Here is a 19,834-nt window from a genome sequence, read left to right on the forward strand (position 1 = left end):
AAATATTTTAAAATTAATAGTTTTAGCATGTTATTGAAACTTTTTTCTTTTAAACTCTTATCATATCTTCATTGACACAAACGGGTGGGGCCAATTTGTCCTAGTCTACAGAAATATAGCCTACTTTTATGGTTATAATAATATTACTGTAAAACTATTATCTTTATTAATATACTGTTCATTATGAGAATCTGTTTTGCAGTTTATTTTGCCATTTGAAGTGCAGTTGCGTAGTAATTTAACCTATTTTGTTTAACATTAGCCAGGATAATCTTTGAGGTCGACTGCATTAACGCATTCACAAGTTAAATAATTATTTTAGAGCTACAAACTTTTTACTCACATTGTATAACAAAACATATTGGATTGTAAAGCAAAGTGCTTACAGTTTGTGAATAAGTTAGTGTCAAAATATTTTATTAAAAACTTACCTGAATTGTTATTTTCTGATTATTTATATTCTGAGCCAGAATCTTGAAGAATAGAAGGTTCAGACTCGCTACTGTCCATAAGATCTTATACTATATGTTTATCAGTTTAGGCAGGATGGGCGAGTGGGGTTTGTTGTACTATCTGACTAGATGACATCATCCGATTACTATCACACATCTGTATATAAAATGCAAACACAACAGACAGTACAGTACAGTGACTAGTAGTCACAGTAGTTTGTGAGGAAAAAACTTTCAGCTCATGTGTTAATAAAATACCAATTATATGTTCAGATTTTATAATCTGTACAATTTAATACATCAAAATAATAAATAAAAAATGGGGATTAGATATTTTATCTCTTACAAGTTGTGTAATACATACTTTTTTCAGCTAAAGTGCTGACTGTTATTATAAAGTCTTCCTTGTTATTGTTATGAATAGCTGCTCATGTGTAGTACTCAAATACATTATGTTGCTATTTAGTTTATTTTACAGTAGAATAATGACGTGCACAAAACAGTTTGATTGAAAACAAACAATTTCACGTATAATTGAAATATTAATTATATAATAGTATATTTATTCATTCTAAAATGCTTGTGCTTATCATATTTCTCTATAATCACTCTTATTTTCTACATTTTCAATTTTGGTGGTATTTTTCTTTACCATGTCTCTTTTCATGAGTTATCTTTAAAGTTTTATTGTACAGGTGATTCAAACAAACGGGAAATTTACAGATTAAATGTTAATGAAAAATTTTTTTTAGAAAATGAATTTTATTTCATGTAATTGTACAAATCTTGCCATTTTAGGATACATACATTTTAGTTTATTTTTTTAAGATGACATCTTCCAGGTGACCTCCTCTTCTACGTAAACACTCACGAAGTCTCTTCGTTAAATTGTTCGTGGTTTGACGTAACATCTCAACTGGAATTTGCCTTCAGTTCTTCTGTTGTAGCAGATCTACTGTGGAACACTTTGCTTTTAAGGTGACCCCACAAAAAGTAATCGCAAGCTGAGAGATCAGGCGATCTGGGAGGCCATCTAATGTCACCGTTTCGTGAAGTGACACGTTGTCCAAACAATCGGCGTACAGCTGCCATCGATATTCATGCAGTATGTGATGTTGCTCCGTCTTGTTGAAACAAGGCTGTGTTAAGAATCGGTAGAAGTCTCTTTTGTTGTTCCACAACAAAGGTTTCAAGCATGGCTACGTAACGAGCCGACGTCACTGTAATCGCAAGACCGTTGTCATCCTCAAAAAAATAAGGGCCTATAACACTGTAAGATGACATAGCACACCACACGGTCACTTTCTGGCTGTGCAACGGACGCTGGTGTAGCTGCGTAGGATTTTCTTGTGCCCGGTATCTGAAATTTTGCTTGTTAACAAATCCACTGAGGTGGAAATGCGCTTCGTCTGACATCCACAGTTCATGAACAAACTCTTGGTTATCATTTATCTTCTGAAGCATTACATTACAGAATTGTGCTCGCACAACTGCATCGTTCGGTTTCAGTTCCTGAATGATCTGCAACTTGTATGAATGTAATTGCAAGTCCTTCACTAACATTCTTCAAACACTTGAACTGTGCAATTGTAAAGATGCTGAGAGACGACGGATTCACCGACTTCGTGTGACAGCATCTTGCAAAGCTTGAACATTCTGTGGTGAACGGACGGTTTACTCACGGCCTGGAGGTTTCTTTTTCATTGCCGAACCGGTTTCCTCAAAATTAGATATCCATGTTTTTATTGCATGTGCTGATGGAACACGGTCGTGCCATCCCAGATTAAAATGGCGGTGAAATTCTCTACGCGCTCCCTCCACACTATCATTGTTTTTGTAAAATGCTAATAGCAAATGCACATTGCGCACCACTCCAAGGATCCATGACAACTAAATGGCAGATTAGATTAGAGAGGCTGGCGCCACTTATCAAGTGGTACCAATCGCCCACGGTTACCAATACAACTTTCAAAATTCCCGTTTCTTTGAATCACCTGTATATATAAACGTTTGAACTGACGGTGGTTCTGGGGTCTCGGGTATGTGAAATGCAAAGATATGTCGAAAGTTTCCTGAAATCGAATTATGGTACCCATTACAATAGGTAACTTTCTTATGAAATCTACCTTAAAAATAATTCTGTTACTTCATTATATTTCTGTTGCCATGGTGACAGAAATGTAATGAAGTAAAAGTACCAATTTTTTTCTTAAATTATTATCTTTAATTCACAACTTCATGCCCAAGGGTGCTAAAGCCTTGATCTATGGTTAACTGATACTTAGGGAAGATCATGAACAGCTTCACTTTTAATGTGTTTGTCTGTTATCATATCTCCCCTTTTATCTAAGGATGGTGTGCTTGACTTTGATTCTATATTCTTTTTTAAATATAACAAAGAATATATTCTTTGTTTTCACCCTTTCTCTTTTGTTTTCTAAGCCAGGAATAATCTTAATGTTTTAAAAAATTTCCTGCAGTTTTTTTTTATTTTCCTACAAGGTGAATCTACTTTAATAATAATCATAGATTTTCTACTTTACTACACCCTTACATCAACCAGTTTTACTTTGCTGTTATTTTCATTTTATTAATTATATTTCTAAAGAGCTGATATAGTTTCCTACCTCCATTTTTATACTTTTTATAGCATGCTGTATCTTTTATTAGCCAAGGTTTTTGACAAAATGTTACATTTCTACTTAAAAATTTCTCTTTTAATTTCGTTTTAAACTGATCAATTAATTTTTAGTTGAATCAACATTTGTATTTAGTTCTGTATACATGATTTGATTGTATTTTCACTTCTTGTTATTCTCTTTTAGTCTTTTTGTATTCTATTTCTTAGTCACTTTTTTTTATCTTCTAAAAACTGGTAGTCTACAGTTTCTTATAATTAAATTATGGTCAGAATCAATATCTGCTCTTGGGTACACTTTACAATCTTAGGGATTTAGTTTCAAAATCCCTGCATAACCCTTGCTACATCTCTTGATTCAAAAATGTTTTTCTTTTATGATTTTTAAAAATGCTACTCAAAAACATTAGTTTATTTTAATACAAAATTCTGAAGACTTAAATCCTCATTTATTTCTCTGATCTAACCCATACTCCCCAAGCATTTTCTCTTGTACTTTTTCTGCTATAACATTCTAATCTAGTAATATTAAATTACCATCCAATGAAGTGCCTTATACATATTTAATTAGCTCATCTACCTTTTACTGGATCCTTTAAGCATAATTCCTGGTGCTCATTTGGTTCAGGAGCAAGGAAATAAAGCTTACTCTTGGGGTGTTGTGTACAGAGTCCTTGGACATGAATGAGCATAGGAAGGAAGTCCTTTTGTCATCAGCTCTTTTGGCTCAGAATAGTATTGTGATGGATAACCCACATCGGGTTGGTCTAGTGGTGAACGCGTCTTCCCAAATCAGCTGATTTGGAAGACGAGAGTTCCAGCGTTCGTCCTAGTAAAGCCAGTTATTTTTACACGGATTTGAATACTAGATCGTGGATACCGATGTTCTTTGGTGGTTGGGTTTCAATTAACCACACATCTCAGGAATGGTCGAACTGAGAATGTACAAGACTAGACTTCATTTACACTCATACATATCATCCTCATTCATCCTCTGAAGAATTATCTAAACGGTAGTTACCGGAGGTTAAACAGGAAAAAAGAGTGTTGTGATGGACAAAGGTCATGTCCTCCACATTTTGTTAAATGATAAGCTTCCTGATGATACTTAGGCTGGTAAGACTTTGTATCACCAACATGTCTAGCGAGAAATCGCTGAGTTCCATACTGAAGTACAGTCTCTTGAGATTACTGTGGCGGAGGTTTGTAAGGTGGTCTGTAATATGGCAAAATATAACGCCCCCAGGTGTGATTGTATCATGGTGGAACTCCATGTTTGCTTGTTGCCCATGATTCTTGGTCCCGTGATTGGGTTTTTAATAGGATGGTTTCTGCTGGATATGTCCCAGCATGTTGGAAGCATGAAGAATTGATATTGTTTATTAAAGGTGGCAACAAGGACCCTATTAGTTCTTCTTATTGGCCTTTGACACTCTTGCCTGTAATTGGAAAGGTCTTTGAAAAAGTTTTGTATCTCCATAGTAGGTTAACTACTGATCAATTATTGATGGACAGCCAATATGGCTTCTGGCTCGGCATGAACACGGAGGATGTCATATTGAAGGTGATGAATATTGCTTTCTACAGTGCCTTAATGTAGGTATGTGTTTTTCAGAAAAGATGTAATTTTTAAAGAATTTTTTTTTTTATTTGCTACAGTATATTTAATATCATTCAAAAAACAGCAAAAATTTAATTTCTAATATTAAAAAGTAATAAAAACTTGTTGAAATGTTTCACACATTACAAATAACAAGTCATATACAAGGAGAATTAAAGAAAATTAATTATCACATAATTCATGTTTAATGTAATAATATTTCATTTTATTCATATCTCCAATTTATAAAAAAGTAGCATTTGATGTATAAAATAAAAAATAATTTGATAATTTTGCACAAAGCTAGACAAAACAAACCTTTAATGGTATCACTCACTAAAATTTAGCTAAATCGAGATAGTAGTAATTAACCAAAACATATTCACATAACTGATCAGAATGTTCAACACTACAATTATCCAATTCAGCTTGCACATCACGAAGTTCTGGGCGGGAGAGAATTAATCCGTGGTGGACAAGAGAGTTTTCTGATGTGAAGCAGTCTGTGAATCGTCTTAGGAAATTTCTCAGGGTGACCTGAGCGACTAGTAGAACTCACTTCTGAGTGTAAGGATTTGAGGACCCAGTATTTTCGTATGATTCGAACATCAAAATAGGGTGGTCCTTGGCATTCTCTTGTGCAGGATCAGAGAAAAAAGGTTCCCTGGGTTGTCGGATTTTGGGTTTGCTCCCTCGACCTGGCAACGGGCACTGACTGACATGACAAAAATATTGCGCACTCAGTTGAATGATTTACTGCTAGATGATGATGTGGAGGTGAGTGTCAGTATTATCTGCGTGAGGTCGCTTCTTTTCATTTGGGTGTAGCTTCTTTGAATATTACTGAGCCTTTGGTGAGGCAGGTTGTTTGCAATTTTGCAAGTCATAAGGCTACTGGTTATGACAGGATCACTGTGGAACTCCTTGTTCCACAGTGGGTGTAAGTGTAGATGTAATGATAAAGGTTCTGAATAGAATGTTTTTTGCTGGTTATTTTCCGGTTTGTTGGTTGAATAAGAGGTGTTATTAAGCTTCACTTTAAAGGTGGTGACAAGGATCCTATTGTGAGTTTGTCGTACAGACCTCTGATGCTTCTTCCAGTGCTTGGTAAGGTGTTTGAGTAGGTGCTGTATGTGGAGGGTTGGTTTCGCGAAATCTCTTGATGGAAGACCAGTATGGCTTTCGACCGGGGAAAGGTACAGAGAATGCAGTTTTAAAAGCGATTGACATCATTACCAACTCCGATTCTCCGTATGTCCTGGATATATTCGGGGCATTTAACAACTTGTGGTGGCCTTGTATAAATTACAACGGTGGGCTTGTTCACGTGACGAGATCGGGGTGCTACAAAACTACTTTTGTAACTGATATGTATTGCTTTGTGATTGTGACACTGAGGCAAGTAAGATGCTGTCAACAGGATGTCCCCAAGGAAGTGTGCTGGACCCTCTGCTTTGGGTTGAGGAGTTTGACTCTCTCATGCGGTTGAGGTTGCCCAGTGGATGTCGTGTCATTATCGCTTATGCCGATGATGGTCTTCTACTGATTAAAGGAGACTCACGGAACGGGATCGAATTCCGGGCAACTCAAGCATGTAGAGTTCTAGAGGTATGGAGCAATCAACACAAAATTGTATTTAGCCCAGAGAAGATTACCATGATGCTGCTAAAGGGCCGTTTGGTCGTTACGCAGCGAGCCCGTGTTTCGATGATCGGCCACTCTATTCGTTATCTTTCGTTGCAATAATATTTTGGTATAATCACTGATGAGAATTTCAGATTCAAGGACCATTTCAGAGTGTCACTAAGAAGGCCTGTGATGCCTTCTTCTGCAATAGAAGGGTGATCCATCTCGGTTGGGTCTAGATTTTAAAACAATGAAAATTTTTATAAAGGTGTATGCGAGGTGATTATGCTTTATGCAGCACCTGTTTGGACAAACAGAACAAGGCATTTGGTTTGTATGTATTATGGCGCTAATTTAAAAAAGTGTCAAGGAATTAATTAAGTATTTGGACATAACTGTTTCTTCATTTTAGCACATTTTGATGTTGGTTCAGTTTTTTTAAAAATAATTATTTTGTAGTTTTCTGTGTCTGATTAAAACGCTATTGATGAATTGCTAGAAGCTGAAACATTAGGAAAACTCCCCTGGGAATGTTATTCCGGTAGACATCAATAATTATGGTGGCCTGTTGCATAACGTACAAGTGTAGAGGGTTCAAAAGTTATGTTAAACTGTGGTTTAGTTAACAGCTCTATGGGAATTGTGAAGAAATTCAAATGGCCTGCCCTATGGAGGTACCAACTGGAAAGGGGTGAGTTACCAAAAACTATGCTAATAAAATTTAATGATGAACCAGTAGGTACAAATATAAAAGATGTAGGTGGATTGTACCTATTACACCAGTAAGTACACCATTTCAATCTACTAAAGGATAGGGAGATGTAGAAAGACATATGCTGCCTTTAATTTTATGTTTAACTGTAACAGTGTACAAATTGCAAGGTACAAAATTAAATAGAGAAGCTTAGATAGTTTAACTTTGAGTGATTTAGATCAGAGTCCTTAATAGCCCACACGATGAAAAGGCTTTTGCTGAGATGGAAACATTAGAAACTTTGCACAGGATTGAATAATATCTACACTTCACTCATGCTATCGATATGTTGATTACTAATGATATGTCAATAGTGTTATGATTATTATGAAGAAATTTAGATGTCTAACCTTGCGAGAGGCCGTAAAAGTTCATGTACTGTGATGCACGTATACAGAATTATAAGATTCCCCCTGTCACTACCAATGCTGTATATTATATATAATGTATATTGATTGGATCTGAAAGGATTAAGACAAGACATGTCGATTTTTGATAATTTTATTAACGGTGCTACATATCTTGTTTAGAAACTCACATTTCCTGCCCTACAGAATACCATAAAACATCGTCTAATGTGATGCATACATATAGAATATCAAGATTTCCACTGTTCCTACTTGTCCACCAGATGGCAAAAAAAATATTTTTATCAATTTTCAAACCAATTTTTTGGGTCTAAAAAGTTTTTCCATCATCTTAGTACAATCGCAAAAAGCAGCTGTGTTGATTGCAACAAGATTTATTTGAATCAGATTAAAAGGAAGAAAGTTACACGTGAACAAACACAAAAAAAATATAGAGGTCAAATACATAACCTTTTTTTTTGAAATCTGTTAATAATGAATAATATATGAAAAATGTTAAAAAGATTCAAAAACTTATATTTAAATCAATAATTTAAAAAGAAATCTTTTAAAAATTATTCAAAGAAATTTCGGTTTTTAAGGAAGGGAAAAATTTTTAAATGGCATATTTACTTCCTTGTACAAAGTAAAGGAAGTATTGCGATGGCAAAAAATTGTGGTTTTCAGATTTTCACAGAAATATCCATCCCTGAATCCATTTTGAGTAGTTTTGGCATGACGTCTGTACGTACATATGTATGTATCTCGCATAACTCAAAAACAATTAGCCGTAGGATGTTGAAATTTTGGATTTAGGACTAGATGTTACAATAACATCTAGTTATGCACCTCCCATTTTGATTGCAATCATGGTGTATTTTTCTTAACTGCAATAATAAGCCCTCATGAAAGTTTTTCAATGATATATCATAAGTAGTTTATATTTTCATTGGTTCCAGAGTTATAGCCAAATAAAATTTTAATTAATAAAATATTCGGATCTTACAAGGGCAAGGCACATCAGTTTGAATTCGACTTCATCTCCTTTTTTTTTTAATTTAAATATATTGATTTATTAATAATTATTAACCTCCAGTTGTAAAAAAATTGTTACAATAAATAATTATTCAATAATAAAAAAAAATGAAAAAATATCAGAAGTTATTAATGAAATGAAACTTCATCTACTTTTCATTCTTTTTAAGCGTGTATATTTAATTTAATAGGCATACTAGGAAGTCATGTGCTGTCCTCATCAGATATTTTTTAAATAAGCATATAGGCATGTACTGACTTTAATAAAAAGTTGAGTTGTAGTTGAAAATTTTGAGAACATAGACCCTGAAGAAACTATCTTCCCCACCCACTGCAGATACTGACCCAAACTTAGCCCAAGACTTACCCCATTATCACTTGTCTGATGTGCCAAATTTCATCAAAACCTGTTTAACCAATCAAACGTTATTAAGCTTCAAACATGTAAACATGTGAATACTTGAAGCAACTGCTTTTGTTCAGTGCTGCTTGGGGACTCCTAGGGTCAAGGGACCCACATAGCTGCATAGCTCACTTTGCTCCCCATTCCCAATTTTCCAGGGGAATTGGCATCCTGGACACCCACAGCTTGCTTCAGTCACCATTCCCTTCTACCCAGACAACTCTGCCCCGCTATTTTATTGCCATGGTGGCGGAAGTATAATAATGAAGTAAAAGGATTAATCTAATTTTCCTTAATGAATATCTTTAATTCACAACTTCATATTCCTTGAGGGCGAAGAAATAATGAAAATTTTAAATATATTAACCTCTATGGGTGCTAGGACCTTGGCTTAAAACCTTCCTGGAATAACACAAATGTGTTCTGCAAATCTGAAAGTAGTCGGTTGGTGGTTCTCATGTGATGCAACAAAAACACAAACACACAAATTTTATATGTATGTACACACACACATACATTTGCAAATAACTGTGATGTGTTAGATCGAGAATATATCAGATGTATACATAAGTTATCCTTCAAACTACTAACAAATACTGATTAAAATTTTGAAAATCAGATGATTGTTTGCAGAGATGTGAGAGCACCCATTGCATCTCCTAAATCCGTGCCCCAGAGACACCTGATTGTTACCAGTTGATAGTGATGATTGGGCTACCCACCCACAAGGTGCTGGCATACTTCATCGCTAGCCTCATACCCAGTCCCCATGGGAAACCCATTATTTTTAAACAAATTTTTTTAATTTATTTAATGTAAATTTTATTTTTATTATTTTTATAATATTATCCGATTCATTAAAGTTTGTGCTTTAACCAGCAAATCTCCACTGCTATATTTTTTTTTCAAGATGAAATATATCTAAAACCTTCTCAGGTATTCCAAGAAACATGGCTAAAAATTTGGTTGAAATTAATCAAGTAGTTTTTTTTGTTTAACCCGAACAAACTAAAACCTTCATCCTCTTTACACAATAGTGTAGATAAAATCTTAATTATTTTATTTACTTTATTTATTTTCATAGCTTTTTCAACACTTAGCATTGAAACTGCTACGGAAAGAGTTGATCATCTTTACATATATATATATATATAAATCGTTAGAATTTTCCTGAATTGCTACAATTGTTTGATTTTTACATACCTGGTCATTTAAGAGGTAATAATTATTATTTTTACTTGCCCAGGGTTGTAATTTGCCGTTCAAATATTAGTTTTCAATCATAATTTTCTAATCAACAAAGCGTATGATTTGATATTTATAATTAATTTATATTTTGTTGATTTAAAATCGACAAATGTTTTGGGGTGTGAAGATTTACTTTATACTGTTACTTAACATTATTTATTTTATTGTTATAATTTCATTTTTTCAATGGGTTTTTTCCCATACATTAAGAAAAAATTGATTTTAATAATGTTTCAAAATGAACAGTATTTAGATTTAAATAATACGCAACATAAATTTACATTAAAAATATTCAATTTAATTTTTCAGATTCAATAATCTCTAGTAAAATCAAATCAGAAGTAAAGAAGTTTCAAAAGAATATTAAAGATGATTCCAAGTCCTTCAAAACATAACATTAAGGTGTGTTACGATAATATTGTTGAAGTAATTGTTGATGATGATGTTGAAATATTGGAAAGGAATACGAATGAGATCAAAAGGATGATGACAAATTTTAAATTATATTATTTATTTTATAAGAGAAAAAGTAAAGAAATGTTGATAATATTATTGGATTATTTTGATGTTAAAAATATATTTGATATTTCCAATAATTTACCATAGATTATTACTGCTGCTATAAGGGTTGATATGGATATCAAAATGATACAACGATTGATTGACAGAGGTGGAAATATTAATCATACAGATGTAAAACATGTTTCACCATTATTGTAATCTATAAAAAGTAAAAGAAATGTAAATTTCATAAAAGAAATATTAGAAATGGGTGCATATGTTAATGAAATATGTGATCATGCAGGGAACTCAATATTACAAATAGCAGCAAGTAATTTTTGTTACGGTGATGATATCAAAGTTATTAAATTGTTGACAGATTCAGGTGCAGATGTCAATGCTGAGAATTTTTGTCGTGAACTACCTTTATTGAAATTGCCATTGGATGCATGTGAAGATTTGTGGTTAGAACTTATAAAGGGAAGACTACATATCTATCAATACACAAGAGATTATTCGTTACGCGACGCGTTTTTAACTAACGTAGTATCAAAAACAAGTAGAATTGAACAATTTTTAGATATACTTTATGATAATCGATTCCCTATAGATACAGTGAATAAAATATGTAATCGTCTTCTATATTTGGTACTGCATAATAATTGTTGTACCGATTGTTTTATAGAAATCATTAATAATGGTGCAGATGTTAATGAAATGAAATACCATGATGAAATGTTAAACTTTTCGGCAGATGAAAATCATTGTACTAAACCATTATTAATAGCTTTACAGCTCAATAGAGATAAGGAAATTATATCAGCACTTCTTGATAACGGTGCATATGTTAATGCGATTGATGGACACGGATTAACACCATTAGTATATGCAATAAATAACAATTATAAAGTAGAAATAATCAATAAATTGATAAATTTAGTTGCAGATGTCAATAAATGTGATTTTAATGGAGTTACTCCTTTACTGTGTGCTATTAAGAAATGATTAGTAATGAGGTTATCGGTAGATTAATTAATACAGGAGCCGATGTAAATGCAATGGATATTTATGGCAGAACAAGTTTATGTTATGCTGTTATGTATTGTAATGATGAAGATGTAATTAATGTACTTATTAATAAAGGAGCTGATTTTAGTAAAATAAGTGATAGTTATGATCAGTTATGGTTCAATATAGAAGTTGTGAAGAAAAGCGATGATAGATTTATGGCTGAACTTATTACTAATAGATGCGGGGATATAAAAACAGGTGTATTTGGTCAAACATTTTTAATGTACGCAATAGAATTAAATATGAATAAAAATATTATTTTTAATATCATACGTAATGGGGGCCGACATTAATGCAACAGATAACAAAGGATATTCAGCTCTAATTTACTCTATAAAGTATGAATGTGATATCGATGTAGTTATTAAGCTAATAGAACATGGAGCTGATGTTAATGTAATCGATAAAAATGGATTAACACCTTTAAAGCATGCTGTTCATTCTCATATGTTTAAAGAAATAATACAAATACTTATTGATAATGGTGTGAATATAAACACTCATCATGAAAATGATAATACACTTTTATTGTATATATTGGAACATGTTAAATATAATAAAGAACATGTGAGTTTTGTGATTCAGAAAGGTGCTGATGTAAATATTTGTGACAATAATGGTTTAACACCAATAATGTATGCCATATTATTTGGTGAAAAAACTATTAAAATACAGATTATATCTACATTAATTGAAAATGGTGCCTATACAGATATTATTGATGAAGATGGTCTTACAGCTTTACACCATGCATTTTTTCAAAGGGACTATCATAATGAGGAGATTCTGGTTTTACTATTACATAATGGAGCAAATGTTCTTAAATATTTGGCAAATCTTTGTGAAGGCGAAATACCTTTAATTTACGCTCTAGATTATAGTGTTAAAATTGTAATTGAACTTTTATATGGTAAAGACGATATTAATGAGAATGATGTTGAAAATCATACATCATTTTTGTGTAAATTATTTTCTTCTTCTGTTGAACTTGCCTTTTTGCTTGTCTGTGATCATAAGGATTTAGTAAAGAAAGATAAGCCACTGATTTTCAATATTTTTAGAAAAGCTCCGGAAATTTACGTTAAAAAATTATTTTATAGCGACTTGGATATTAATGATTTGGATGAATTCCATCGAAGAGAATTTATGTACATGGTAAATTACAAAGGAATTGTTAAATTGTACAGAGCAGTTTTAGAGAAAAATGGTTATGGCGAATTGACAGATTTTGATTTGAATACACCACTTCATTTAGGTTCTTCACAAGATAAAATCAATACGTTAATTATATATGCTAATGTTGATGTTACTGCAAGAAATAAGTATGGAGTAATAACGTGTGACCATGTGTTATAATCCAATTACGGCATGTATCGAAATGCAGAAGTACCATTTATAAAACATTTACTTATAGTTCTTCCTGAAGAATTGGATAGATACACTGAAGTAAAAGTAGATTATACTGATTTTATTAGTGATTGTAATGCTGAATTAAATAAGATGCAATCAGTGAATATAGTGGATAATTTATCTTTTTTTAAATTTTGTTGTAAATTGTCTGAATATGAGATGAATCTAATAGCAAAATCTGATAATTTTGTGTTTATAATGATGAGAAAATTAAACAACTATTTCCAATTTATTATGATATAATTATTATGAAAATGAAGAAATGTTTGATCGATTTAAGGAAAAGACATTTAATAAATGCTTTAGCGGGATTAATTATATCAAATAGAATTATTAAATCGTATGACCCTAAAAAATATGAAGCTGAATTGGATAATTGTAGCGTTGAACATTCTGATCAATTATGTGAATGTGTTTTTCTTAATTATGATGTATTATATTGTGTTTCTAAATATTTATATGTTAGACATGTTGTTAATTTATTGCTTCCTTCATTATAGTTTTGATATGAAATAGTTATTCTATTGTAAGGAGTATAATTCAAGTAACGACTGATATTGTAGATTTGTTTTTTTGGTTTTGATTTCTGAGGACTGGACAGTAAGATACCACTATTTCTATGTAGCTAAATTTTAGTGAATCTCATACAATTAATGGTTTGTTTTGTTTAACTTTCTGCAACATTATTAGATTATTTGTTAAATATCATCTTATTTTCTTTGACCACATTGTATATGACTTATTATTTGTAATGGATGTACATTTTATTATTATTATACATTACATTTTTCTACTTGTTTACTGGTAGACATTAAATATTCTTTCCTAAATAAAAAAATTTAAAAAACATTGTTTAATGATTACATTTTTCCTGCGTTACATTTTAATTGATTATCATTTTTTCAGATTTATGAATTACTACATTGGGTGTTTTCCTTTATAAAGATTTTCAATTACCTTTAAACAAGTACATTTTGTGTTGTAATTTCACCAAAGTAACAAATATATTTTTCATCAAGTTACAATGTACCTTGGATCATTTTAGCTTCATCAAACTATATTTGGTGAAATTTATATTTAGTAAATTATAGTAAGAAATATCTACTTTAGTGGCCAATTAAAAGTAAATATCCTTTACTAGATAATAAGGCAATTGGACCAAGCAGCATAAGTTGCATGTAAAATCATTTGATAGTTGTAAAATTACCTCAAGAGATTAAAGATATCAGTGTGATTTGGTACTCTACTTCTAGTTATTAATAAAATATATTTTTATATTCACTTGTAACAAAAATTATTTTTACAACTACAAGTTTGTTAGACTCATTAATTAATAAAAACTATTATATTTTTAATAAAATGTTGCGTTTATTGCGCAACTTTATTTTGATCTATTTTTCATATCGATAACACTGTGGAACAATGATTTTGCTTCCTGCAAAACTCTACAATTGAAATACTTAAAACATAACGGCAAAATGCCTAAAATCCTTAAATTTTATTCCCATCACCCTCAGTTTTCATGAAATACATTTTTATAGATGTTTTTTGTAACTCATACCTTGATGCACAATGATGCTTCACAAAATGTTGTAGATAAATAATAAAAAGCAATACTGGTTATACATAAGCTTCATTATTGGTAATTTTCATAATATTTTGGAGTGATAGATAAAAATAACAACTTCATCAGGAGTGAATATAGTAAAGTTGAATGCCCCAGTATTTCAACATGTCATCTCAAAAGTGTGTGAGTAACAGCAATGTTTTTTGTTATATTTGTAGACAATTTACATTGAAATCTCAGGAGGACAATATTTTCATTAATTTAGAAAGCTTATAAACTTAAATTTGGTAGTCCAGTTAAGAGAGTAAGATAAACTATAGCTCCAGTATTGTTTACCTTTTGCAACTGACCTTGGAGCTGGAAAAAGAAGTTTAATGCCTTTTGCTGTGCCTGTGAATTGGAGGGAACACTATGATCGATTTTCAGACTGTTACTTTTGTCTCACACAGGTTGCTGATCATGCGAGGTGTGTGAGAAAAGTAAAGAGACTTACTTTTTACTTACCAAAGTTTTTATTTTTTTTCAAACAACAATATTATCCCCTTCAAAGTAGTTCCCTTGGGCAGCTATACACCGGCAGAGTCGTTGTTTCCACTCCTGGTAGCAGCGCTGGAAGGCTTCAACTGATAGGGCTTTTAATTGGTCACTGTCTTTTGAATGTTCTCCAGAGTTCCAAAATGACTTCCTTTTAAGACATGTTTCAATTTCGGGAAAAAGTCACAAGGACTCAAATCAGGTGAATAGTGGGGTTTGAGGAACTACGGTTCCTATGAATGCATTTTGAAATCAAAAACTCCGTGATGGAAATGGCCGTGTGACACGGGGCATTTTCATGATGAAGCATCCACTTGTCTGCAATGTCTGGTCTCAAGTGAATCACTCTTTCCTGAATCTTTCAGACATCTTTGTAAAACACTTGGTTGACAGTTTGTCCTGGAGGAACAAATTCTTTATGCATGATACCCCTACTGTGAAAAAAGAAAATCTGCATGGTTTTGATCTTTGATTTGCTCATATGACTTTTTTCAGTCGAGGAGATGATGGAGTGTGCCACTCTTCGCTTTGCCACTTTGTTTGAGGATCGTACTTAAATATCCGGGATTCATCACCTGTAATCACACGAATGAAGAATTCTTGGTCATTGTCAATCCTCTCAAGAAGATCAATGCACACGTTTCTTCGATTGTCCTTCTGTTCCGTTGTGTGGTTTTTTTCGGCACCAATTTCGCACAAACCTTTCGCGTGTCCAAATCGTCTGTCATAATTTGATGTATGGTGAAAGTGTTTAAATTTAACTCTTCACTCATCATCTTTATTGTTAAACAACGGTCTGATCTCACAAGAACCCTCACACGCTCAAAGTTTTCGTCAGATTTTGAAGTTGAAGATCACCCTGAGCGATGTTGATCTTCAACTTGTTGTCCCCTTCCAAAAATGATTTGTGCCAGCGGAAAACTTGTGCTCTTGATAAGCAATGTTCCCCATAGGTCTGTTTCAACTTTTCAATGTTCATATTCGCGGATTCCCCAAGTTTAACACAAAACTTGATTACACAACATCGCTCTAAATTCTGATGCTCCATTTTCATAACACAACTTTACTGATGGCGCTGTCAAAAATAATGTGTTGGCTGAACGGAGTTGAAACTAATACTGAGCATTTGGAAGGAATGAACAAACCGGTCTAGCACAGACCAATAGATACAGCATTGCCAGATCGCTTGCAGTGTTACCAATTATATTACTTTTCTCACACACCTCGTATATCTAAATACAAAAAACCACATACCCAAGAATTTCATCAGCTTTGAGACTTGTATCACATGATGAAAAGGCCAACAGAAGATAATCTTAGAAGTAAAGGATCAGAAAATTTACAAACAGATCAAGTTGCTGAAAATGCTGAGGACTATTTGCCACCCACCTAATTTTTCAAATGGACTGAAAGAAAACAGAGCTTCTAGCTTCCAGACTATAGTAATGGCATCTACTGCAGGAAAATGTCAAATCTGTTTGCCACAATCAAAAAAAACATTTACTAACATTTGTTTCTTAAAAGGATAAAATGATCCTTTTCCACAGATATTGATATATCTGATATCAGATATTATGAAATATCTGAGATGTGAACATAAACCAGAACAATGGCAACTGTTTATAGATGCTTCCAAGGCAGTTTTGAAAGGAATTCTATTACTAGATTAGAATGTTATAGCAGAAAAAGTACAAGAGAAAATGCTTGGGGAGTATGGGCTAGATCAGAGAAATAAATGAGGATTTAAGTCTTCAGAATTTTGTATTAAAATAAACTAATGTTTTTGAGTAGCATTTTTAAAAATCATAAAAGAAAAACATTTTTGAATCAAGAGATGTAGCAAGGGTTATGCAGGGATTTTGAAACTAAATCCCTAAGATTGTAAAGTGTACCCAAGAGCAGATATTGATTCTGACCATAATTTAATTATAAGAAACTGTAGACTACCAGTTTTTAGAAGATAAAAAAAAGTGACTAAGAAATAGAATACAAAAAGACTAAAAGAGAATAACAAGAAGTGAAAATACAATCAAATCATGTATACAGAACTAAATACAAATGTTGATTCAACTAAAAATTAATTGATCAGTTTAAAACGAAATTAAAAGAGAAATTTTTAAGTAGAAATGTAACATTTTGTCAAAAACCTTGGCTAATAAAAGATACAGCATGCTATAAAAAGTATAAAAATGGAGGTAGGAAACTATATCAGCTCTTTAGAAATATAATTAATAAAATGAAAATAACAGCAAAGTAAAACTGGTTGATGTAAGGGTGTAGTAAAGTAGAAAATCTATGATTATTATTAAAGTAGATTCACCTTGTAGGAAAATAAAAAAAAACTGCAGGAAATTTTTTAAAACATTAAGATTATTCCTGGCTTAGAAAACAAAAGAGAAAGGGTGAAAACAAAGAATATATTCTTTGTTATATTTAAAAAAGAATATAGAATCAAAGTCAAGCACACCATCCTTAGATAAAAGGGGAGATATGATAACAAACACATTAAAAGTGAAGCTGTTCATGATCTTCCCTAAGTATCAGTTAACCATAGATCGAGGCTTTAGCACCCTTGGGCATGAAGTTGTGAATTAAAGATAATAATTTAAGAAAAAAATTGGTACTTTTACTTCATTACATTTCTGTCACCATGGCAACAGAAATATAATGAAGTAACAGAATTATTTTTAAGGTAGATTTCATAAGAAAGTTACCTATTGTAATGGGTACCATAATTCGATTTCAGGAAACTTTCGACATATCTTTGCATTTCACATACCCGAGACCCCAGAACCACCGTCAGTTCAAACGTTTATATATACAGGTGATTCAAAGAAACGGGAATTTTGAAAGTTGTATTGGTAACCGTGGGCGATTGGTACCACTTGATAAGTGGCGCCAGCCTCTCTAATCTAATCTGCCATTTAGTTGTCATGGATCCTTGGAGTGGTGCGCAATGTGCATTTGCTATCAAAGCGTTTTACAAAAACAATGACAGTGTGGAGGGAGCGCGTAGAGAATTTCACCGCCATTTTAATCTGGGATGGCACGACCGTGTTCCATCAGCACATGCAATAAAAACATGGATATCTAATTTTGAGGAAACCGGTTCGGCAATGAAAAAGAAACCTCCAGGCCGTGAGTAAACCGTCCGTTCACCACAGAATGTTCAAGCTTTGCAAGATGCTGTCACACGAAGTCGGTGAATCCGTCGTCTCTCAGCATCTTTACAATTGCACAGTTCAAGTGTTTGAAGAATGTTAGTGAAGGACTTGCAATTACATTCATACAAGTTGCAGATCATTCAGGAACTGAAACCGAACGATGCAGTTGTGCGAGCACAATTCTGTAATGTAATGCTTCAGAAGATAAATGATAACCAAGAGTTTGTTCATGAACTGTGGATGTCAGACGAAGCGCATTTCCACCTCAGTGGATTTGTTAACAAGCAAAATTTCAGATACCGGGCACAAGAAAATCCTACGCAGCTACACCAGCGTCCGTTGCACAGCCAGAAAGTGACCGTGTGGTGTGCTATGTCATCTTACAGTGTTATAGGCCCTTATTTTTTTGAGGATGACAACGGTCTTGCGATTACAGTGACGTCGGCTCGTTACGTAGCCATGCTTGAAACCTTTGTTGTGGAACAACAAAAGAGACTTCTACCGATTCTTAACACAGCCTTGTTTCAACAAGACGGAGCAACATCACATACTGCATGAATATCGATGGCAGCTGTACGCCGATTGTTTGGACAACGTGTCACTTCACGAAACGGTGACATTAGATGGCCTCCCAGATCGCCTGATCTCTCAGCTTGCGATTACTTTTTGTGGGGTCACCTTAAAAGCAAAGTGTTCCACAGTAGATCTGCTACAACAGAAGAACTGAAGGCAAATTCCAGTTGAGATGTTACGTCAAACCACGAACAATTTAACGAAGAGACTTCGTGAGTGTTTACGTAGAAGAGGAGGTCACCTGGAAGATGTCATCTTAAAAAAATAAACTAAAATGTATGTATCCTAAAATGGCAAGATTTGTACAATTACATGAAATAAAATTCATTTTCTAAAAAAAATTTTTCATTAACATTTAATCTGTAAATTTCCCGTTTGTTTGAATCACCTGTACAATAAAACTTTAAAGATAACTCATGAAAAGAGACATGGTAAAGAAAAATACCACCAAAATTGAAAATGTAGAAAATAAGAGTGATTATAGAGAAATATGATAAGCACAAGCATTTTAGAATGAATAAATATACTATTATATAATTAATATTTCAATTATACGTGAAATTGTTTGTTTTCAATCAAACTGTTTTGTGCACGTCATTATTCTACTGTAAAATAAACTAAATAGCAACATAATGTATTTGAGTACTACACATGAGCAGCTATTCATAACAATAACAAGGAAGACTTTATAATAACAGTCAGCACTTTAGCTGAAAAAAGTATGTATTACACAACTTGTAAGAGATAAAATATCTAATCCCCATTTTTTATTTATTATTTTGATGTATTAAATTGTACAGATTATAAAATCTGAACATATAATTGGTATTTTATTAACACATGAGCTGAAAGTTTTTTCCTCACAAACTACTGTGACTACTAGTCACTGTACTGTACTGTCTGTTGTGTTT

At 32.8% G+C, this 19,834-nt stretch overlaps 1 long non-coding RNA gene across 4 annotated transcripts in view; it reads left to right on the forward strand.

Annotated features, from left to right (window-relative positions):
- Positions 1-19,834, forward strand: part of LOC142321331 (uncharacterized) — a 178,159-nt gene that overhangs the window by 148,859 nt on the left and 9,466 nt on the right. The window lies entirely within an intron of this gene.

The sequence above is a fragment of the Lycorma delicatula genome, chromosome 3 (assembly GCF_047948215.1).
Source record: "Lycorma delicatula isolate Av1 chromosome 3, ASM4794821v1, whole genome shotgun sequence".
In the NCBI taxonomy this organism is placed as follows: Eukaryota; Metazoa; Arthropoda; class Insecta; order Hemiptera; family Fulgoridae; genus Lycorma; species Lycorma delicatula.